Genomic DNA, 24268 nt, shown 5'->3' on the forward strand with positions numbered 1-24268 from the left:
TTTTTTTTAAGGGCTCCACCCCGAATTTTTAATTACGCAAACGATTCAAAATTCGACTAGTAGAACATACAGATCCACACATGATCAATAGGCTGCATGCACATGATATGATCAGGTGATGCTCCTTTTGAAATATTGAAATATATCATCACTGTGCCCTTGATTTTACATGGCATCATCCTGGGCTTGGCTACTATAAGAAGACGGTGCACCATACCGATTCGTTCTCATATCATGCTCCCTCTAGTCATAGTGAACATTCCTTTGCCGTCATAGTGCCACGCGACCACATCATCTAGTTGGGCGTGAACAGATAACGCCAGGATCAACTTTGCATCTTCCTCAAAAAATACCTGCTTCACTAGATCCCCATCCCACTGCTCTGTAGTTGGGTCAACAGACAACCTCTCCTTGGTGTAATAGGTCTGCGAGTCCAATCCCGTGGCAGCCATGGATCAGTCCAAATGTTTATATTTCTCCCGTTACCCACACGCCATATCAAGCCATTCTTCAGTGTTTTAATTCCCTGCATAATACTCTTCCATGTGTGAGACATGCCACCACGGCTTCCAGCATTCAACACATGATTCACCATTAGGGTAATATCTTGCCTGCATCACCTGAGCGCATAAGGACGTGGGGTTTTGAACTAACCGCCAAGCCTGTTTCGCGAGCATTGCAAGATTGAAGGTGTGAATATCTCTAAACACCAAACCTCCTTTGTACTTCGGCACTGTCAACTTCTCCCAGCTTAACCAATGCATTTTGCTCTCCTTATCTTAGCTGCTCCACCAATATCGACAGATTAGCCAGCTGATCTGATCACACATTTCCCTTGTGATGTCAAAGCATCCCATCGCGAATGTCGGTATTGCCTGTGCTACGGCTTTGATCAGGATTTCCTTCCCTACTTTGGACAGCAGTTTTTCTTTCCATCCCTGGATTCTTCTCCAAACCCTCTCTCACAAATAAGCAAAGACGGATGTTTTCGACCTAGACTGGCAGTCCCAAGTACCGTTCATTCATTGTTTCCTTATGTATTTGCAGTACTTGCCGCACATGCTGTCTACATTCTTCCCTAGTGTTCTCACTGAACATAATGGTCGACTTCTCCTTATTGATCATCTGTCCCGAACACTCCTCGTAGATATTTAGGATACTCTATAGCTGCTGTGCGTCTCCCCCATTTGCTCGAAACAAGATTAGCGAGTCGTCAGCAAACAGCAAGTGAGAAACACTCGGAGCATTGTGACAGAATTTGACACCACTTAGCCGGCCTTCTTCCTCCGCCTTCTGAAGGAGTGCAGAAAATCCTTCAGCACATATCAGGAACAGGTAGGGGGACGAAGGATCACCCTGGCGTAGTCCCTTTCCAGGTCTGAAGCTCTCAGACAATTCTCCATTCACCTTTATTTGGTATGACACCAATGAAATGCATTTCATGATTAGACCAATCCATCCCGCACTGAAGCCCAACTTCACCATCATGTCATGTACGAATCTCCACTCCACCCTGTCATATGCTTTAGTCATATCGAGCTTGACCGTTGCATATCCCTCCTTGCTTTTTTTCTTATTCCTCATATAGTGGGTCAACTCATAAGCGACCAGGATATTGTCTGATATTAACCTCCCGGACATAAATGCAGACTGCATTGGTAGATGATCTCAGGCAAAATCTGTTTGAGCCGATTTGCTAAGACCTTTAATACAATCTTGTACAATACATAGCAGAGACTGATCGGTCGTAAATCCTTAAATTTTTCAGGTTTCTCCACCTTTGGTATTAGCACAATCGTCGTTTCGTTCCAGCCAGCAGGGAACTCCCTCCCATTCAACACTACAACCACTTCACTTGTCACTTTTTCCCCAACCACATCCCAAAATCTCTTATAGAAAACTGACGGCATGCCATCAGGCTCGGGAGCTTTCATATCGCCAATGGACTCGAGCGCTGCCTTGACCTCCTTGGGTGAGAAATCAGCCATGAGCATCTCGTTCATATCACTCGTGACCTTCCTGCCAACAGCTTGCAGGAGATCACTAGGATCGGCATTGGGTCCAGCCCTGAAAAGATTAACAAACTAATTAGTTAAAAATCTCCTCTTCTCCCCCTCCTCCACCCAACTTCCATCCTCCTAATTCGATTTGCCCTCCTCCTCTCTGAGCATGCTGCATGGAAGAAGGACGTGTTTTATCACCCTTCTCCAACCAACGAACGTGCGCTTGTTGCCGCCAATACAAGTCAATTTGCTCCTCCACTTTCTCCAGCTGATAGCGTAGCACTTCCTCCATCACTACCTGATCATGGCTCACTCCTCTACGTCTGCAGGATTCAAGATCTTTCTTCAATTTCTTTGCCTGTTTTTCTAGGTCACCCAGCACATTACAGCTTCAGTCGAGCAGGTTGGTGCTTACTGCTCGTACCGCCTCTATCACCGAGCAGTCTGCTTGCTCCATGGCTTGCTTCCATGCTTTTGTTACCACATCCCAACTGACGGTGGGTGAGTACCGCTAGCAGGGATTCAAGGGAACCCCCATTTAGAGATTCGGCCAGGGGGGTGTAAACCGCGCAAGGATCTCCCTTACGAAAGCGAGTTGAGACGGTGGTTTTTAGACAGGTTCAGGCCGCCCGGAGGCGTAATACCCTACGTCCTGTGTGTTGTGATTGGTTCTTTCTTGATCCCGAGTTGGGAAGCCCAAGCCCGGAATGTATGAGTCAGGTACCGAAAGAGCGGTCCCTTTACATGTCCTGTGATATTTCTATTTATAGACTACAACTGCCTCCTCTGTTTCTCTCTAACTGGTGTGAACGCCCTCTTTGCACAGTGGGCGCCATCTTCCAGGCTGTCCTGCCCTTGTCTGGCAGGCAGGTGGCTTGTCGGGCCTGCTGTAGCAGGTCTTGGGGGACCCACTAGCGTCAGGGGCGCTCCGGGGTGACCTCGGGGCGTCCTGAAGCGCTTCGAGGCGGCCGTAGACACTGACGAGTGGACCCCCGCGTCCCGGGGCGATCCGGGGCTGTCTGGTCAGCCCTCGTGCCCCGGGGTGTCCCCCGGGGACGTCCGGGGCGGTCCGAGGCAGCCACGTGACGGTTTCCGAGGTCACACCACGGGCCCTCCTGGCCCAGGGTGACCTTGGTCAACCCTGAGGTATTGCCCAGGGTGCCTCTGGTTTTACCGCGGCAGGGGCGCAGTAAACGACAGTGGGTCCCGGCCACCGTCCACCTTCAAGGTGATGGGACGGGTAGCTCAGAGATAAGCTATCCGCCACCTATCACCTTATCTTCTGAGCGCATGGCATCCCCGTAATCATGATGTTCTTACGGGGAAGCCACGCACCCCCTCGGGCTCCGCACCGAGCCCGGCGGCGAGGTGCCGTAATCACGCGGTAAAGATCTTTTTACCGGGCGGGTGTCTTCGAGGGGAAGGAAACGTCCTTCCCGGGCTTCGCGTGCTGGGTAAGGCCCGACCCGCTCCAGGTGGGTGCCCACCTCCGTGGGCGGATGCCCTTGGCGAGGGCCCGCAGCTGCGCTCGACTGACGTCACCGGCTGACGCGGCTGGTGGGTCCCCTCTTCCTTAATCGTGCATAAGTCCGGGGTCATGGGGACCTGAAAGCATCTAGGCCCCTATTTCGAGTTTTGGTAATTAATGACAACGGTTTGTGGATTAATAATTTCATTTGAGATAATGAGTATAGGTTGATCCATGGATGAAAGAGATTTGGGTGTGAACGTATGGAGTTTTGGAGATGATGAGCAAAGCTAGGGCTCAAAGGTATAAAATAGGGCCTTTGTATTTTACCGGTCACAAGGCGTTTAGTGGATGAAAAGTGACCGGATTTGTTGGATAGATAGCCGTACTATCAAGAGGGGTTGTGTACTCATGCTTGACGGGTCTTTAGTGCCATTTTGCTCAAAATGTCTAGTTGCATGCATGAGGGCTAACGGCGTTTTGAAAAGATTTGAAATAAACTAAGTTTGAATGCTGACTGAGTAACGGCGGACAGTCCGCACCTGAGGGGCGGACAGTCCGCGCCCGTTCCAGAGAGCTTGCAGAGGCTCTGGTGGGCTGGCGGACAGTCCGGCCCAGTTGGGCGGACGGTCCGCTACTGTTTTTTCAAACTTGTACCAGAAAGGGTGTCTGTCAGTGTGGGCTTCAAAGTTGAACGGCGGACAGTCCGCCCATGGGGCGCGGACGGTCAGCCGGCTAATCTCAGGTTTGTACCAGAGAGGTTGTTTCTCTGGTTTGGGCTCAAAAGTTCAACTGCGGACAGTCCGCTCCTGAGGCGCGGACGGTCCGCAGGCTAATCTCAAAATTGTTCCAGAGACGATGTTAGTCTCTGGTGGGTTGGAACTCTTAACCGCGGACGGTCCGCCCCTGGGGCGCGGACGGTCCGCCAGGGCTTAACGGCTAGTTCTGACACGCATTAAATGCACTCTGACTCACTGGTTTATAACGGCGGACAGTCCGGTTTTTGAACCGCGGACGGTCCGCGACTTCGCAGAAAAGAGTGTAACGGCTAGTTTTTGAAGGGGTGTCTATATATACCCAATGCCCGGCCATTGGGTGATTCTCTTGGCCATTTGGATAGCATTCTTGACACATTAGAGCTAAGGCATCCCTCTCTCACACACACTTGCTTAGAGATTGCATTTTTGAGAGTGTGAGAGCTTCCTAGTGCATTGCATCAAGGTTTTGAGCTTTGTGGCATTAGGGATACTTCAAGCAAGCGTCATCAACTTGTTACTCTTGGGAGTTGCCGCTCCCTAGATGGCTTGGAGAAGTGGATTTCGTGGAGCTCCTCCAAGGAGATTGTTGAGGAGCCCCGATTTCGGTTGTGAGAGGTTTTGTGCTCACCTCACCGGAGTGGTGAAGAGCAACTCTAGTGGAATCGAGGTGTGGAGCGGTTCCTTGATTCAAGCCGGCTCAAGATCAAGAGGTTCTTGATAGAGGAGCGGTTGATTCTTGGAATCCACCTCAACGTGGATTAGGGGTGACCGGCAAGTCATCGACACCACGGGATATATTCTTGTGTCAAGCTTGGTTACTTCTCTTGCTCACTTTTATGTCGGCTCATCTCAAAGCCATGAGTAGAAAGCTATGGAGAGTAGTAAATGATGGATATGTCATTTTGGACCCAAAGAGTTTGACACCCCTAGATGAGGAAAATGAGACACTAAATGATCAAGGGGTTAATGTGCTCTTTAGTGCTCTTGATGTAAATGAATTTAATAGAGTCAAAAGGCTCACAAATGCAAATGACATATGGAAGAAGCTCATGGAAATTCATGAGGGCACATCAACTGTGAAGGAGGCCAAGTTATATTTGCTCAAAGGGAATTTTAGTGAATTCACCATGAAGAAGGATGAGAGTATAGCCGAGATGTTCAACCGGCTAAATGACATTGTGAATGACCTCAAGGGACTTGGATTTGAGGTACCGGATGGGGATTTCAACCACAAGTTTCTTAGATGTCTTCCGGAAAGATATGACACAATTGTGACCTTACTTGTAAGGTCAAATGTGATGACCGCAACTCCCACACAAATATTGGGAGAAATTCTCACCCATGACATGTTCAAGAAATCTCAAGATGAAGCTCATGGTGGAGAAATTGATGTGAAAAAGAAAAGTGTGGCATTCAAAGCTCATGATAGCAAAAATGAAGAAGAAAGTGGGTGCCAAGAAGAAGAATCGGATGAGGAGATGGCTTGTCAAGAGATTCAATAGAATGATGAGCAAGAAGAACTTTGGCAAGAGAGGTCAATCATCAAGAAAAATTCCTTTTGTGGACAAGACTTGCTTCAATTGTGGTGAAGTGGGTCATATCATTGTAAATTATCCAAACAAGAAAAAGGACAAGAAAAATGATGAAAAGAAGAAGAAGAAGTTCATCAAGAAGAAAAAGAATGGCCAAGCATATTTTGTTGAATAGGATTCCGATGCAAGCTCCGATGATGATGATGATGATGATGACAAGCCATCCAAGGGAGTTGCCGGGATTGCCATCAAGGAGGCTCCATCACTTTTCTCTACACCACATTGTTTTATGGCAAAGGGTGGTGCAAAGGTACAACAAGATGGTGAACTTGATGAACTTTCATATGATGATCTTGTTGAAATGCTTAATGATGCCGATGAATTCATGAAAAAGGAAAAGGCTAAGTTGAGGGACTTGAAGTTGAAGTTTACTTTTCTTCAAGATTCCTATGAGGAGTTAAAGACTTCTCAAGAGAATCTCAAAGAAACTCATGAGAAGCTTGAGGAAACTCACAATACCTTGCTTAGTCATGAAAGAAAAGCAACATTGAGCATTGGTGTTAGTTGTGATTTAATTGATGATAAATCTTGTGGCTCTAGCTCTACTAGTTCTTTGTGCACCAAAATCGATAACTCTTCTTGCAATAAATCTCTCATTATGGAAAATGATTTGTTAAAGAAAGAGATTACTTGCTTGACTAATGATTTGAGAAAATGCTATGATAGTAGAGCAAAGTTTAATCATTGTTGGGCAAGCCAAAAGTTCACCTTGAACAAGCAAGGGTTTGGATATATTCCTAAGAAAGGGAAGAAGGCTTTTGTGCAAACCAAAACTATCTTTGTGAAGAGTAGTGGCAAGCCATATTGTGAAAAATGCAAGAAGGTTGGCCATGTTGAGAAGAATTGCACCAACAAGAAAGTCATATACTTTGATTCAAGTTACATGCTTATGAAAAATTCAAATGGCAATGTTAGTGCAAAATTTGTTGGGATACCTATAAATGGTGCTAAAAAGAATGCCATTTGGGTGCCAAAAGTCTTGGTCACTAATGTGGTCACTAACGTTCAAGGACCCAAGAAAGTTTGGGTACCTAAAAGAGTTACTTCCTCTTTGTAGGTGAATTACAAGTTCGGAGGAAGACATTGGGTGCTTGATAGTGGATGCACTCAACATATGACCGGAGATCAAATGATGTTTTCCTCTCTAGATGAGAATGTGGGTGGCTATAGTGACATCATCTTTGGTGACAATAGCCGGGGCAAAGTCAAAGGAGTTGGTACAATTCCTATCTCAAGCAATCATTCTATTTCAAATGTATTGTTGGTTGATTCTCTCAAGTTTAATCTCTTAGCGGTCACTCAACTTTGTGATTTTGGATATAAGTGTAGTTTCACTAAAGATGATGTTGTAGTGACTAGCTTGGATGGAAAAGATCACATCTTTACGGGATTTAGACATGAGGATGTATATCTTGTGGATTTTGCTACTAAAGAGGCAAACTTGTCCACTTGCTTATTCACTCAATCATCCTTGGGTTGGTTATGGCATAGAAGGCTTGGTCATGTTGGCATGAAGCAACTCAACCGACTTTTGAAGCATGATTTAGTAGTTGGCTTGAAGAATGTGAAGTTTGATAAAGATAAGCTTTGTAGTGCATGTCAAGCCGGAAAGCAAGTTGCAAATGCTCATCCCACTAAGAGTGTCATGTCAACCGAGAGACCATTGGAATTATTACATATGGATTTATTTGGTCCTACAACATATAGAAGTATTGGTGGAAATTGCTATTGTCTTGTGGTAGTAGATGATTACTCAAGATATACATGGGTTTTCTTTCTTCATGACAAGGCCGATACATATGACACATTCAAGAAATTCTTTACAAGGGCCGAAAATGAATTTGAGCTTAAGGTGAAGAAAGTAAGGAATGACAATGGAAGTGAGTTTAGAAACAAAAGAGTTGAGGAATGGGGTGATGAGAAAGGAATCAAGCATGAATTCTCAACCAAGTACACTCCGGAACAAAATGGTCTTGTTGAGAGGAAAAATAGAACCTTGATTGATATGGCAAGATCAATGCTCTCCGAGTACAATGTTTCGGATAGTTTTTGGGCCGAAGCAATCAACACGGCTTGTCATGCCTCAAATAGATTGTATTGCCATAGATTTCATAACAAGACCCCATATGAGTTGCTCATTGGAAGGAAGCCAAATATATCTTATTTTAGAGTGTTTGGTTGCAAATGCTACATTCTCAAGAAGGGAACTCGGTTATCAAAGTTTCAAAGCAAATGTGATGAGGGTTTTCTTCTTGGATATTCATCTAATAGCAAGGCTTATCGGGTCTACAACAAAACTCATGGCATTGTTGAAGAAGCATATGATGTTGAGTTTGATGAAACTAATGGTTCTCATAATGAACAAGAAAATCTTGATGATGTGAGAAGTGATGGTTTGAGAAATGCAATGAAAAATATGTCAATTGGTGATGTTAGACCAAGAGAAGAAGATGAAGATGAAGATGGTCCTTCTATCTCTATTAGAGTTAATCCTTCAACTTCTATCTCAAATGATCAAGCACAACAAATTGTACAAGATTCAAGTAATGATGATTCTCAAGTATAAGATCAAGTTGGTTCATCTAGTGCACCTTCTTCATCAACTCAAGAACCCATTGTTCCTCAAAGAATTCATCATGTTCTTACAAAGGATCATCCGGTGGATCAAATCATGGGTGATATTAGTAAGGGTGTCCAAACTCGATCTCGCATTGCTTCATTTTGTGAACATTATTCTTTTGTATCTTTTCTTGAACCTAACCGTGTAGATGAAGCATTGAGAGATCCGGATTGGGTGAATGCTATGCATGAAGAATTAAATAATTTCACCCGGAATCAAGTTTGGGATTTAGTTGAGAGGCCCAAGAATTATAATGTTATTGGCACTAAATGGGTTTTTAGAAACAAGCAAAATGAAGATGGAATGGTTGTGAGAAACAAGGCAAGATTAGTAGCTCAAGGCTTCACTCAAGTCGAAGGTTTGGATTTCGGTGAAACTTTTGCTCCCGTTGCTAGATTAGAAGCTATTAGAATTTTATTAGCTTATGCTTGCTCTCACAACATTAAACTTTTTCAAATGGATGTGAAAAGTGCTTTCTTGAATGGCAAGATTAGTGAACTTATTTTTGTTGAGCAACCTCTCGGTTTTGAAGATCCCAAGAAGCCAAATCATGTATACAAGCTCTCTAAAGCTCTTTATGGTCTTAAGCAAGCTCCATGAGCTTGGTATGAAAGATTGAGGGATTTTCTTATCTCTAAGGGCTTCAAAATTGGTAAGGTTGATACTACTTTGTTCACTAAAGATATTGGTAAAGATTTGTTTGTTTGTCAAATTTATGTTGATGATATTATCTTTGGTTCAACTAACCCAAGTTTTTGTGAGGAATTTGGTGAAATGATGTCTAGGGAATTTGAGATGTCCATGATTGGTGAATTGAGTTTCTTTCTTGGACTTCAAATCAAGCAACTCAAGGAAGGCACCTTTGTGTGTCCATCAAAATATGTGAAGGATATCTTGAAGAAATTTGGTATGGAAGATGCAAAACCAATCAAGACTCCTATGGCCACCAATGGGCATCTCGACCTAGATGAGGGAGGTAACCCGGTTGACCAAAAACTTTACCGTTCTATGATTGGTAGTTTGCTTTATTTGACCGCATCTAGGCCCGACATCATGTTTAGTGTTTGCATGTGTGCACGATTTCAAGCCGCACCTAGATAATGTCATTTGACCGCTGTCAAAAGGATCTTGAGATACTTGAAATATTCTCCTAATATTGGCTTATGGTATCCCAAGGGTGCTCATTTTGATTTGGTTGGATTCTCGGATTCGGATTATGCGGGGTGCAAGGTTGATAGGAAGAGCACTTCCGGTGGTTGTCAATTTCTTGGAAGATCTCTTGTATCATGGTCATCAAAGAAGCAAAATTCCGTGGCTCTTTCAACTGCCGAAGCGGAATATATCTCGGCCGGAAGTTGTTGTGCACAATTATTATGGATGAAGCAAACTCTTCTAGATTATGGTGTGAAATTTGATGAAATTCTCTTGTTGTGTGACAATGAAAGTGCCGTGAAGATTGCCTCCAATCCGGTTCAACATTCAAGAACCAAGCATATTGATATCCGCCATCATTTTCTTAGAGATCATGTGAACAAGGGTGATATCAAGATTGATGGTATTGGCACGGATGATCAATTAGCCGATATATTTACAAAGCCTTTGGATGAATCTCGGTTTTGCAAGTTGAGAAATGAGTTAAATATCATTGACTTCTCAAATGTGGCTTGAAAACTAGCACATGTAGCATATGGTTCTTTCATGCACTCCTTGTTTCATCTTTTTGAATTTTTGAGGTATTTTTTGAGCCATTTATGAGTTTTCATGATTTTACTCGATTTATTTTCGAATTCTTGTTGAAACTTGCTCATATGAGTCTTTCGAAGGTTTTCATGCAATATTTGAGATTTTTGGATTTTTATATGAGCAATGATCCCAAATTGGAGTTGGAATTGAGAAAATTGGCAGAATTCAGACTTGTCAGATTTTTGGTAGCGCGGACGGTCCGCGGGTAAGGGGCGGACAGTCCGCAGTTCATGGGACTTGTTCACCAGAGGCTCTGCAGAGAAGTTCTCAACCGCAGAAATACACTGCGGACGGTCCGCCAAAGGACCGCGGACGGTCCGCTCATGTTGGGGAGATTTTACCAGAGGCTGTTTTATTTGGTTTGCAGTGTAAATATTTCAAATGCGGACGGTCCGCCGGGATATCGCGGACAGTCCGCGAATGGACAGAAAGGTGGGGTCGGCCAGACTTGACTTATATTGGATGTCCCTCTCACACCCCTCCACCAAACCGCACACAAACATCAAAAAGGTCTCTCTCTTTCTCTCTCAAGCACGTGGGGGAGACGACAAGGTCAAGCCTTTTTGGAGTGGTTCCCGGACGGTCCGAGCACATCCCCAGACTCTTCTCAAGATTGTGCATCATGTCTTCTCGGTATTTCAATGAATCCCTAACTCTTGTTCTTGGTTTTCTTTATTGGAAAGAGTTAGGGTTAGATGCTCCGATCTATTTTTGGCCATGGATTCTTGAAAATACTTGGGGGATCTTATTCCTAGTGATGAGGAGATGCTATAGTTTAATTTTGGTTGGTGGATTTGAATCGAAACTCAAAATGTGGGTGAATCAAAGATGAGGGCGATTTTGTGTTCCTGCGAAGAACAGATGGGTCGCGGACAGTCCGCCTACTGGACGCGAACGGTCCGCCGTGGTAGTTCCTGAACCGCAGACGGTCCGCGTTCATAAGAGCGGACGGTCCGCTAGTATCAGATTTTTCAGATCAGTGCTGAATTGAGTTATATCATTAAGGATTCATTCTATTGCTTTAGTAATTGTTCTTATGGTTAAATCTTGATCTCAGACCACCCCGGAAGATCATCAAGGTAGCTTCTAAAATCAAGAAGGCTATGTCTTCCAAAAGACAGAGACAGTGATGACTCGGATGATGTGGACTATGCTCCAAATGTCAGTGAGATGGCTGCAGCTTCTTCAGTAGGAGATGCAGGTGATGAGTCTTCAGAGGAAGAAACTGAAGGGGTTGATGATGATGTTACAGATTTAATGGGCTAGATCTACCTAGCCGTCAGTGGACTGCAGAGAGCTATGCCAATGCAAGAGCAGTGGATCAATTCAGCTTACCTCGTGACACCAACATTCTCTTCTTCAAAACCGAGGTACAAAAAGATGTTTACTTTGGTCATCTAATTAAGAAAAATGTATTCAAACATCAGACCATTGACATAGGCTACATGAGACAACAACAAGTCATGACTGATCTAGTAGATAGATTTCAGCAAATGGGGTTAGCTAATTTTCTGCAGCATAGGTGTGATTGGAATGAAACTGTAATACGCCAGTTCTATGCCACCCTAGAGATCAATATGGTTGAGGAAACTTTTAGGTGGACAACTGGGAAAAGAACCTATGGTGCTACATTTGCACAGTTTGCTGAGGCAAATGAATTGGATTATAATTTCATCACTAGTGAGCAAAGTATGAATATTGTGTTAGAAAACCCTCTAGATGAGAATGACTATCCCATGTTCTATGATCCTACACATCTTGGAATTACTAGAACTTTTGGGGGCACTCAGGGTCTGAGGCATCATCCTGCAGTGATCAATAAAATTGCTAGAGTCACATTCATGCCTAAGAGTGGCAACAAGGACAAGATTAGAGGACACTATTGGAATGTGATATCTCATGTCATGAATGGAAATAGGATAAATGTCATTGCTCTTATCATGGATCAGCTTGCAGATTTGAGACTTAACATGGAGATGAACTTGTATTTTGCTCCATACATTATGTCCATCATCAAAGTTAAGACTAGCTTCAGAGGGTTATGTGAAAGCAAGCACACTCCTTTCAGGCCATTTAAGAATGACAATGCTTTTCTTTTGAGGCCTCTGACTCCTTTCCCTGGAGATGATATGGATGATGAAGCACAGGGGCAAGATGATAGTGATGATGATGCTCCTATGGGAGCAGCTGCACCTCAGCATGCCATGCCACCACCACATCATCCAGCACAGCAGCAGTGGGCTCCTCCAGCTGGCTATTTTGACCCATACTTTGCATCAATGCAGGAGAACATGTCCTCTTAGATTGCGGGGTTGGCTAGTCAAATGCAGAATCAGATGAACCTAAACTTTCAGAACATGCAGCAGCAGATGCTCCAGCCCATGATGGCTCAGATGCAAGGGTTTCATGAGAGTTTACACTCAGATATAGCAGCTCTTGACTCACATTTTGAGGATTTGCCCTTTTCTGAGCAGTTTGAGCAGCTTGAGCAGAAACAGGAGCAGCTAGAGCAGCGCTTTGATGCCTTCAGCACAGCCTTCACTGGATTCTCTGATCACTTCTACTCGGTATTTCCGGCTCCAGTGCTGCCTCCGGAGTTCTACCCGCACCAGCCGTTTTACCCACCGCCACCTCCTCCACCAGCCGTTTGACTTTCTTGGCAATTGATGCCAAAGGGGGAGAAGGAGCTTTGGAGTGCCTTGGATCTAGGGGGAGCTCATGGACTTCAGATCATTCGTTTTTGGCTTCCGCCTGCCACTCATGTTTATTTGTATCTTGCATGAACTCTATTTGAGACTTGTGTTTGGATTTGAACCTTGGTTTGTAATGTGTGATGAACTATGTTAGTTTGTGCTACTCTTATCTATTTATGTTCATCTTGTGGTAGTGAGGTTGTGCTAACCATGCTAAAGTTCATATCATATATATCTTGTATCTTGTATGCCTCGATTTCCACTTGTAGGGAAAACTCCGTCAAAAGTTTCAAATATATATGTGTACTTGGAATTCATGAAAATTTATATGCACATATCAAGGGGGAGTACTCTCTACTCATCGAACTTGGTGAATTTATTCATACCACATTCTGAAATTTTCAAGAAAATGAGTAAGTTCTTCCAAAGTTCAATTCCAAGTCCACCTTATGCCTAGTGTATAAAGTTGACTTGAAAACTTTTATCACTCCAAAATTTAGTGTTGTCATCAATTACCAAAAAGGGGGAGATTGAAAGCATCTAGGCCCCTATTTCGAGTTTTGGTAATTAATGACAACGGTTTGTGGATTAACGATTTCATTTGAGATAATGAGTATAGGTTGATCCATGGATGAAAGAGATTTGTGTGTGAACGTATGGAGTTTTGGAGATGATGAGCAAAGCTACGGCTCAAGGCAAAGGTATAAAATAGGGCCTTTGTATTTTACCGGTCACAAGGCGTTTAATGGATGAAAAGTGACCGGATTTGTTGGATAGATAGCCGTACTATCAAGAGGGGTTGTGTACTCATGCTTGACGGGTCTTTAGTGCCATTTTGCTCAAAATGTCTAGTTGCATGCATGAGGGCTAACGGCGTTTTGAAAAGATTTGAAATAAACTAAGTTTGAGTGCTGACTGAGTAACGGCGGACAGTCCGCACCTGAGGGGCGGACAGTCCGCGCCCGTTCCAGAGAGCTTGCAGAGGCTCTGGTGGGCTGGCGGACAGTCCGGCCCAGTTGGGCGGACGGTCCGCTACTGTTTTTTCAAACTTGTACCAGAAAGGGTGTCTGTCAGTGTGGGCTTAAAAGTTGAACGGCGGACAGTCCGCCCATGGGGCGCGGACGGTCCGCCGGCTAATCTCAGGTTTGTACCAGAGAGGTTGTTTCTCTGGTTTGGGCTCAAAAGTTCAACTGCGGACAGTCCGCTCCTGAGGCGCGGACGGTCCGCAGGCTAATCTCAAAATTGTTCCAGAGACGATGTTAGTCTCTGGTGGGTTGGAACTCTTAACCGCGGACGGTCCGCCCCTAGGGCGCGGATGGTCCGCCAGGGCTTAACGGTTAGTTCTGACACGCATTAAATGCACTCTGACTCACTGGTTTATAACGGCGGACAGTCCGGTTTTTGAACCGCGGACGGTCCGCGACTTCGCAGAAAAGAGTGTAACGGCTAGTTTTTGAAGGGGTGTCTATATATACCCAATGCCCGGCCATTGGGTGATTCTCTTGGCCATTTGGATAGCATTCTTGACACATTAGAGCTAAGGCATCCCTCTCTCACACACACTTGCTTAGAGATTGCATTTTTGAGAGTGTGAGAGCTTTCTAGTGCATTGCATCAAGGTTTTGAGCTTTGTGGCATTAGGGATACTTCAAGCAAGCGTCATCAACTTGTTACTCTTGGGAGTTGCCGCTCCCTAGACGGCTTGGAGAAGTGGATTTCGTGGAGCTCCTCCAAGGATATTGTTGAGGAGCCCCGATTTCGGTTGTGAGAGGTTTTGTGCTCACCTCACCGGAGTGGTGAAGAGCAACTCTAGTGGAATCGAGGTGTGGAGCGGTTCCTTGATTCAAGCCGGCTCAAGATCAAGAGGTTCTTGATAGAGGAGCGGTTGATTCTTGGAATCCACCTGAACGTGGATTAGGGGTGACCGGCAAGTCATCGACACCATGGGATATATTCTTGTGTCAAGCTTGGTTACTTCTCTTGCTCACTTTTATTCTTGTCTTTACTTTGAGCAATTTACTTTACTAGAGCTTGATTTGTGTCTTGTCACCTTAGGTTGCAAACCCATCTAGAGATAGTAATAGCATGACATAGGGCTTTCCTTTGTTACTAATTAAATTTCTCTAGTGTTATTGGTTTTAGATTTTAAACCGCCTATTCACCCCCCCTCTAGTCGGTGTTCTTGATCCTACAGGACCCTCGTTCCCATTACGTTGACAAGCACATTTTTCCTCTCCAAGCCAGCTAGCTTCGAACTGAAAAGGTTTAGTCCTTCTACTAGTATTGTTCTTCCCCGCTGGGCGATCAGCATTCACAATTACATGCCGGTGATCAGAATGTCGCGGATCACCATTGAACACTCTATAGTGAATAAACCGACCTCTCCATAGGTCATTAGCAACTGCTCGGTCCAACCTCTCCTTGATGTACTCATCAGCTATGTGATTATGATTGCGCCAAGTAAACATGTATCCCTCGAACAACAAATCCTCGAGCTGACAGTATTCCAACGCCTCCCGGAACCTGTCCATGCAAGCCTGACTCCATGGTCGCCCACCAATTTTTTCATGTGACAACAGCACCTCATTGAAATCCCCCATACAGAGCCATGGTTTTGCCGGTTGTGTCCTCATACCCCTCCGGTCCTCCCACGTCTTGTGCTTCTGTTCAGAATTCAGTTCACCATACATTCCAGTGAATCTCCAACTGAAACCATCCTCCTCCTTAACATCCACATCAATGTGATACTTCGTAATGCTCCGAAGCGACACATCAACACTTCTCCGCCAAAACACTGCAAATCCCCCCTTTTTCCATCCCCATCTTGGACTAGCATGTTGGTGAGTCCAAGCATCCACCGAAATCTTTCCATTATGCGCTTATCATGTTTCATCTCTGACAAGAATAGAATATCTAGCTCTTCTGTCTTCTGAAGACTCAGAAGACCACGAACTGCCGAGCGGTTACCCAAACCTCGGCAGTTCCACGCTACAATCTTCAATTCTTCATTGATTCCCGCAGGGCTGGTCCGCTTGCCCTGATTTCTTTGCTTTCTTGTTTGGTTCACCAACTTCCTCCTTCTGACTAACCTCCTCTGTTCTTTCCTGGTTTTTTTGCATCAATCTCCATAGCTGTCATCTCTAAACTTCTATTCCTCCCAGCAGTTTTCTCACCCACCAGACCCACTTTACTCTCCTTTCCTGAACGATTCATCCACTTGTAGGTACATCTCTTTTTATCAGAGGTTAGTCGGCCATCCCTCCCCTCCGTCAATTCTCTTGGTGTTTCTATCACGGCCATGTTATTCTCCCCCATGACCACCATCTTACCATCTGCGATCACCGCAGTTCCTGGCACGACCACCTGATCCCCGCCAGCGGCCGCCACCGCAGAACCAGCGGCCTCCGCCACACAATTTGCTCCCTTCTCCCCACCACCAACTAACTCATTTTCTATTGCCATAGCAGCATCAATCACCAGTCCATTAGTAGACTCTTTCCCAGCACTCTGCACCAAAGTTTTTTCAGAGACAAACTGGATTTGTTTTGCCTCCCCCCTCCCCCATCCTTGTACTGCTTGGTTCTTTCAGTGGGCTTGTGACTTCCTCTTCCTTAGCCGTATTTTTTCCTTTTGGACCTCCCCCACCTTCTCCTCCTCAGGTTTATGCCAAGATGGAGCGTCACTCCCATCTCTACCTGAAGAACTTGTTCCCGAGCCACCAATGTTGTTTCGGCTCCCGCTTTCTCCCATCCTCCATGGCAAGAAACTTCCACCTCCACCAGTCTCCCTAGTCAGATCGGCTCCCCTTTTCCTAGTCGGAAAACATCTTAAGCTTTTGCTAAACTGTAGTTTTTCACCCTTCCCCAGCTGCATTCCACAAGCTTTGTCTACATGACCGATTAGACCACAGATATAGCAAAAATCTGGTAGGAACTCATACTCCACCAAGCACCACAAGGGTTTATCCTCCCTCTCCCCTACAAACACCATGACGCCTCTCATGAGAGGTTTTGTGATATCCAGTTTTGCCTTGATCCTGAGGTACCTCCCTACCGCCGTTTCATCGTCATCAACCTCCATTGCCATGTACTCCCCCAATTCTCCACCAATTGCCTCCCCTACCGCCCTCATCATTCCAAGAGGAAGCTTCATGACTCACACCCAAATTGGGATCACATTGAACTCCGTCTCCTCAATAGATGTTGTTTCATCAAAGTCCACCATGACCTGTAAATCCTTCCCAAATTGTTGGAAATATGCCCTAGAGGCAATCATAGAGATGATCATATTTCCTTGTATTCATGATTAATGAAGTGTTCCTTGAATATCCATGAAAGGCAACTTGTATTGATTGACAATTATGTGAATTGTCTGTGAGACTCTTTACTTGTATGGTTATTCTAAAGCTGTTCCTAGTCGGAGTTCATGTGAGGACACACATGGATATTAGACTAGCACATGTATTAGTTGATGACTATGTTTCACAAGTCATGGACATGTAGATGTCAAACTAATAATGTGGGCTCATGTGGGACATGAGTCTGAACTGACCCAACACGAGATGATGACTTCTCATTACACAATATGTACGCTGTGTCCTAAGACCTGAGATCGTCGTATATACTCAAGATGTGAACCGACTTACTTAGGAGCCATCAAACGTTGCACCGTAACAGGGTAGTCATAAAGGTGGCTTTCGGGTCTATCAAGAAGCATGATGTGAGACATAGTCGGTCAAGATGGGATTTGCCCCTCTCTACAAGAGAGAGAGATATCTCTGGGCCCCTCGAGTGATTCGGATCAGGAAATGCATGGCCATACTGGGGTTAAGAGTTAGCCAAGGATTCCGAATCACAGGATCGAGAAAGAGCGGTTGGCTTGGAGCTAGACCAAATATCGTGAGGCAAAAGGAACAACATGTATATGATATTGTGGCGGCTCGTCTGATATGATCTTTGTGTGCGTATAGGAGTTGACATGTCTTGCTAGAGGCCACTGTCTACTATTGGGCCGAGTAAGAGTACTCGGGCCATGTCTATTCGCATGTGAGCCCATAGGGTCACACACTTAAGGGAAAGAAGCCTGATAAGGATGAGATCCGAATTAGACTGGGCTTAGGTGAACTAATGGGCCTTTTCGGCCCAAAAGGGGGCGCCCAAGGTGGGGCCCAAGGCAGCCCACCTAAGGGGCTATATAAACAGATGAGAGGGGGGCGCCTAAACCCTAGATCGTTCACTATTCACGGTACTGTTCACGTGAGCAGTAACGCCTCCGTGAACAGTTACCGCGGCATGCTACAGTACCTCCCCTCCTTCGCGCCCAAGCCCTAGGTCGCCTTCGCGGATCTAGCAATCCGGATCGCGACGCTTCTTCCCGTACGTGTGGATACCTTGGAGGTGCCGCATCTGCTGCACAAGGACGAGCCGCACGTGAGGAGGTTCTCGCAACTGCACTGCCGGCTTCCATCTGTTCGACTACATCGACGCGCGACAGAAGTTCCGCATCCGCGCGTCTAGTGGTAGTCCCGTGATCTATAACTGCAGTAATCCTGGTTTATGCGGTAGAAAAATTTTTGTTTTTGCTACTCCATATTCCTACACAAATATCCATGGACCATCTTCCAGTGCTCTCCTCTTCCCGACGCCTGGAGAAAGGTGAATAGGAAATGGTTCTCCCCGAGGTACTTGCAGAGCACACCCTTGATTGGGCACCAGATCCTCCCTAGGGCATGGGCAAGTCCATCTGCATTCACCAATTTTTCTGCCGACAGCTTTTCGATCGCCTGCGGATCTGCTGAGCGTGCCCTTGACGATACAGATGCTCCGATCCTGATCTCCTTCTCTCTGCCGCTGACAACTTCAACCTCTCCATCAACCCCTCCACTAAATCCATCTCACCAAAACCTTCTCGCGACCAGGGAACAGGATCAGCTAGCAATTTTTGTCTAGGTTCCTTAACGGAGAGATTTAACCGTGGACGCAGAGGAAGGAATAGGACGTGGACTCGCAATTTTATCCCCGGGCAGAGACGCGATCAGGAAGCAGGGATGGGAAGGGAGGGAGGGTGTCAAAACCCTAGTCGTAGGAACCAACCCCAAGTCGCCTAGGAACCCTAGGCGCCGAGAACCAAAAACTTAATGAAAGCAAGACAATGATGTCATTTTGTTATGATCATGGTTGCACACATATTCTGTTTTTGACAGTCAAGAGTGGGCCTACATGCTTTGTGTAGATTTAATCAAGTTAGTTACATATGGCTAGCAGCTCACCAAAGAGTTTGAGGTATTGTTGATGCTGAGCCTATACTGCTCCATTCACAGCAAAAGCTAATATGTGTCTTTTCTTTTTCTTCTTTCCTATTATTTATGGAGTGAGATATTATGCAATTTCTAAACTAAGCTAATATATGCATTTTCTTCTTCCCCTTTTTCCCTAGTTCATCTACAATCAATAAACTTGGAAACGTGTGAGGGTGTATTTTATCTGATCAGAGCTTTTGGAATTTAGTACAATACTGAATCAATTTCAGAGTAGTGTAATGGTGATTGGTGACTCAAAAAAGGCAATTATTCCATTGGGAGTGATGGAGGGAGGGAAGGAGGGGAGGGTGGTTTGATATTGTTCACTGATGATGACAAACAATTTCTAATGTTTCCGCTTATTGTGATAATATGCATTTAGGGGTTGGGGATCCCTGTTGGTGAGCTTGCCCTTTACACTGGTTCGGGAGGAGTTCATCCATCAGCTGTAAGCTAGCCATATTCATCTTTACATTATTTTCAAACTAACTTTGCTGATACAAATTTCTATTGTTTTTGCTAATTGTGATAATATGCATTATTTTCAGACTAGCTTCCCATATCCATGTCCATATCCGTCTAACAATAGGACGAGATGATTCCATTGTGAGAAACTTAGCCAGACGCATACTATTTGTTATATACACAAAAATTGAAATTATAGGTTACTCAGCTAGCATTTAGTAAGTTATGTTTGTACTCAGCTAGCATTTAGTAAGTTATGTTTGTTGAATCCATCCATTACTAACTTCACATCATTCTATTTCAAGACCAAAAAGATTTGCATCTTTGTACTTTAAGATCTAATACTTTGTATTCGCATCTTTAATACTTCACATTCTAGATCCAATAATTTGTAAAAAAAATCGGTACATCTATAGCTTTCAAGTGATACATATAAAACATTATAGTGTGAATACAAAAACTTCAAAATTAAGTGCATAAAAGTTTTTATAGTTACCAATGTGAATTGATCTCACATGTATGCTTGATATGCAGTGCTAAAAAGTCTTATTTCGGCATAGTGGCCTATCATACCCACAATTTGAAAACTAGGTTCAGTCAAGCAATTTATTGTGCAAACTGCATTGCAACATAATACTTGTTCAAAGCAAGGTCCAGAGTAGATAAGATCTGTTCCCTGCAGGAAACATGCGACTAGCTATAGCAAAATGGTCGCTAGATGCCGCGCAACAGTACTCGTGGGTGCGCGTGCCCATTGTCCCATTTGCCCCGCTCAAGTCCAAACACCAAACTCCACTACTTGCTTCCTCTCAAACCAGCTATAGCCACTCCCTGCTCCCTAGATAGCCGCAACCGCCCCAAAACCCCCGCGGCGCCCAAAACCCCCCCGGCGGAGGTGGAGACCCAAGATGGCGAGCCAGAGGTAAGCCTACCGCCGATCGGGAGCCCCTGTCGGGCCCTGCCTCGATGACGCAGCGGACGCTACCCCCGGCCGCATGCATTGCGTTTTGCGCTAGGGTTTAATTTCTGTGATTCGCGCGGCAATGTGCGTCCTCTACTGTGTTTGCCTGATCTAACCGCGGTTTATCAATTCAATATGTGGTCGGATTGTAGAGTTGGTGAGCACAAAGGACGCGGACGAGAAGTCCCGGCTCGATGACATCAACTTTGGGGGCCTGGGCGCGCTTCAGGTGGCCGTGTTGGGGAGTCTAGATGCTGTCAGTTTCCCGGTGAAAGAAGTTGGCTTAGACATCGACAGCACAACTGGAGAGCTAGGTACGTGTGATATTCCTCCATCTGCATTATGATGGGTTGCTTGTAACATTTTCTATTCTACTACGGTATTAGAAGTGGGGATGGAGGGGATCAGAGCTCTATTTATAGGTGCTCATGGGAGTTGTGGTGTTGCCTTGTGCCAACTTCCACACTCTTCTTTACAAAATATATAACTCTAGAATTTTTTTCGTCCTTATCCAACTATGCAAAACATCTAATTTTGGAGAATTGTTGTCTTGCCATAAAGCATAACAACTCATGTGCTTTTTCTTCATAAATTTACTTGGCTATTAAGAGGTCTATGTAAATTATCAGTGAGGAGCGACAACCTTTTTAACATTTTCTATTCTACTACAATATGAGAAGAGGGGATGGAGGGAATTGGAGCACCTCTATTTATATATGCTCATGGGAGTTGTGGTGTTGCCTTCTGGCAACTTCCACACTCTTTTTTACAAAATATCTAACTCTAGGATATTTCTCATTCTTATCCAACTATGCAAAATATATAATTATAGAGAATTCTTGTCTTGCCATGAAGCATAACAACTCCTCTCTATTGATAGTTCCAAATTTTTCTATAAGATTCTTGTGACACCCCAGGTGTTTAAATACTAAACAAACAATCTTAAACATGGCATCATGCATAATAACCAAGTTTAAATTAAAATAATACATTCTAGTATGTATGCATGCATGTATGTATGTGTATGATATGTGTGCAACTATGCTTAGTACAGGGTACCTCTATAATTTTTTTTTCTTACTCGACTTGGCGTGCCTAGAAAAATGCAACCGCATGTCCCTCTTGAAGTGCTCTACAAAATTCCCATAGAAACTGAGTTCAAAAATTTAAAAAAATTACACATGAAATGATAAGTCTTTTAAATCACAATTTTTGAAAATTTAAAATAACTTTCAAACCTCTGCTCAAATGAACTTGTGTCTAAAATAAAAGTTGTAGATCCTTAAATTCTCTACAACTTTCATGTTCACCAATTTTCAAGTTTCTACATAAAATTCTGAGAAAATTCCAAATCAAATCTGGCTTTTCTTTTTTCCTTCTCTTTTCTCTCTCCTCCCTCTTCCTTTCTCCTTCTGCTCTGCTTCTCTGCTTCGGTATGTTTTGGTCCTTCCTGCCTGAGACCAACCCAACCGATGACTTCCCTGCTTCCCGATATCCACGGTATGTTGTGGTCCTTCCTGCCCGAGACCAACCCAACCGATGACAATTGAGTAGACAAGTGTCGATATCCACACACACACTCTCTAAGCATATTTTGTTCTCTTTCTAAGCGCATTTTATTTTCACCGCAACAATTGCCATTCGCGGGTGGTCTTTGTAGTGGTTTGTGGAGACCCACAGCCGGGTGGCATAGTGCACCCACCTAATCCCAGAGGGTGAGTACTCGGGGAAGCGCTAAGCGATTCAGCAGGTCTACCTAGGGAGCAAGAACACAAGAACACTCGAGGATTTAGAGTGGTTCGGGCCGCCAGAGCGTAATACCCTACATCCACTGTGTATTGCTCTTGCATATGAATGAATCTATCTTCTGCCCATACTGGGTACTGGCCTCTGCCGAGACTTCTTCGGCCCGGCCCTTCTCTAACGGGCGTCTCCCTTTTATAGCCCAAGGGGACGCGTACACAGCCATTGAGACCCCGACAGATGGGTCCAACGCGGATGTATAGTATACTGCGCAGAAGGCATTAATGGTGCTACAGTGATTGAGAATCTCTCCCCGGATACGCTTCATCGCCATGTGGATTCTCTGATCGAGGAGCGGATTCACCTGTCCCATCGGCGAGGCGCCCGTTGAGGTAGTGTAGGTTGCGGCGTAGACTGTTGGGTCTACCGCATAGGCGTCATGATGGGCGAAGGCAAGCCGTCGTGTCCAACTGGCGTACCAGACTGACATGCGTGGCGTGGGCGGCGCCAGCGGCTGCACTATGTGCCTTGGTAACGCGTGATCAATAGTGCAGCCTGGCAAAAGTCGCCTCGGGCTCTGCCGTGGCGGAGCGCACTTACGTCTCCCGTATTGAACGCGGTAGGTAGGCGAATCTTCCCGAGGAAGCTTCGCGGCCGCGCGCGTGTGTCTGCACCTGCGGACACGTGGCGGCTCCGGACCTGCCCCAAGCGGGTTGTCTGTTCCCTCCCCGCTGAGGGGTCCGGATAGTATATGGGGGGTCCGGGACCCGTGGGAGGTCCGGGGCCCCCGGCTGTTAAGGCGCGGAGCTTCCCCTTCTCAGGGACACGTGGCGTCACCGGACCCGTCCCAGAGCGGGGAGCGGGTCCGGGGCCATTGGCCCGGTGAGGTAAGAGCCGGACCCGTGGGGCCCGGCAGCTCCGCCCCTTATGGCGTAGTTACGGATGACTACGCGAGTCCTGACTTGCTGTAGTAGGAGTTGGTATCCCTGTTACAGGTACCGACAGTCGTCTAGATGTGTGGAGTCACCCATGAGTTAGTTGGGACCTGGGGGTGATTGTTTGTGTATAAAAATTTGTCTAGTAATAACAAACATTCTCTAAAGAAATAAAGAACCCATGATTTATGCTTTATATATAGTAATAGATATAGCCTAAATCGACTTCGAAATTACACAAAAAAATCATTATAAATACAAATGCAACTTAAGTGTAATCCTCTCCTAATAAATTGCCTGAAACTAATTAGAGGCTACTTGACGCCTGAATTTTGCTTATATTTTTCCTCTATGCATGCTAATTAGGAAGGAGCAGGAACGAAAAAAAGGAGATTAAAAAATTGTCGTTATTGTTATCTCTCTTGGAACGCCTACACTAGCATTACTCTTGCAACTGGAAAACTATTTAATAGCCCGTTCCTAAAAATAAGAAATAATTTTTTGGAGCTATGTCACCCGTCGTTATAAATGGTTTATTTTTAGCTATGAAACATAGGGGTGGTCCGTGTATCTGCCCCTAAAAACATTTTTTACTAGTGCCAACTAAACGTATTCACAACTTATACTTCATATTGACTGAAAGAAAATTCTAAGCTATACGCAATCCTTTGTTCTATTTGTTCATTTCAGTTTCATATAATCAAGCTACCAATTTTACAATTTTCCAAAGTCCCTATCCCGTTTATCCTCGGCACAAATAAATGTGTTTACTTGTTTTCTCTTCGTGATGATGGATTAAATTGTGCAGTTCCTATATGTTTACTTGCTCGTAGATCGTAATGATGGCTAACGAGTGTCAGTACTAACTTTGCAAACGTTTTTGTTTGAATCCATAATACTCCTAAAACATTTGATGGTCCTTCAAAGATAGATCATTTTGGTGACTAGCAAGCTTTTTTATATAAATATTTATTTTACAATCCAAAGTT

This window comes from Panicum virgatum, chromosome 7N, assembly GCF_016808335.1.
Source record: "Panicum virgatum strain AP13 chromosome 7N, P.virgatum_v5, whole genome shotgun sequence".
In the NCBI taxonomy this organism is placed as follows: Eukaryota; Viridiplantae; Streptophyta; class Magnoliopsida; order Poales; family Poaceae; genus Panicum; species Panicum virgatum.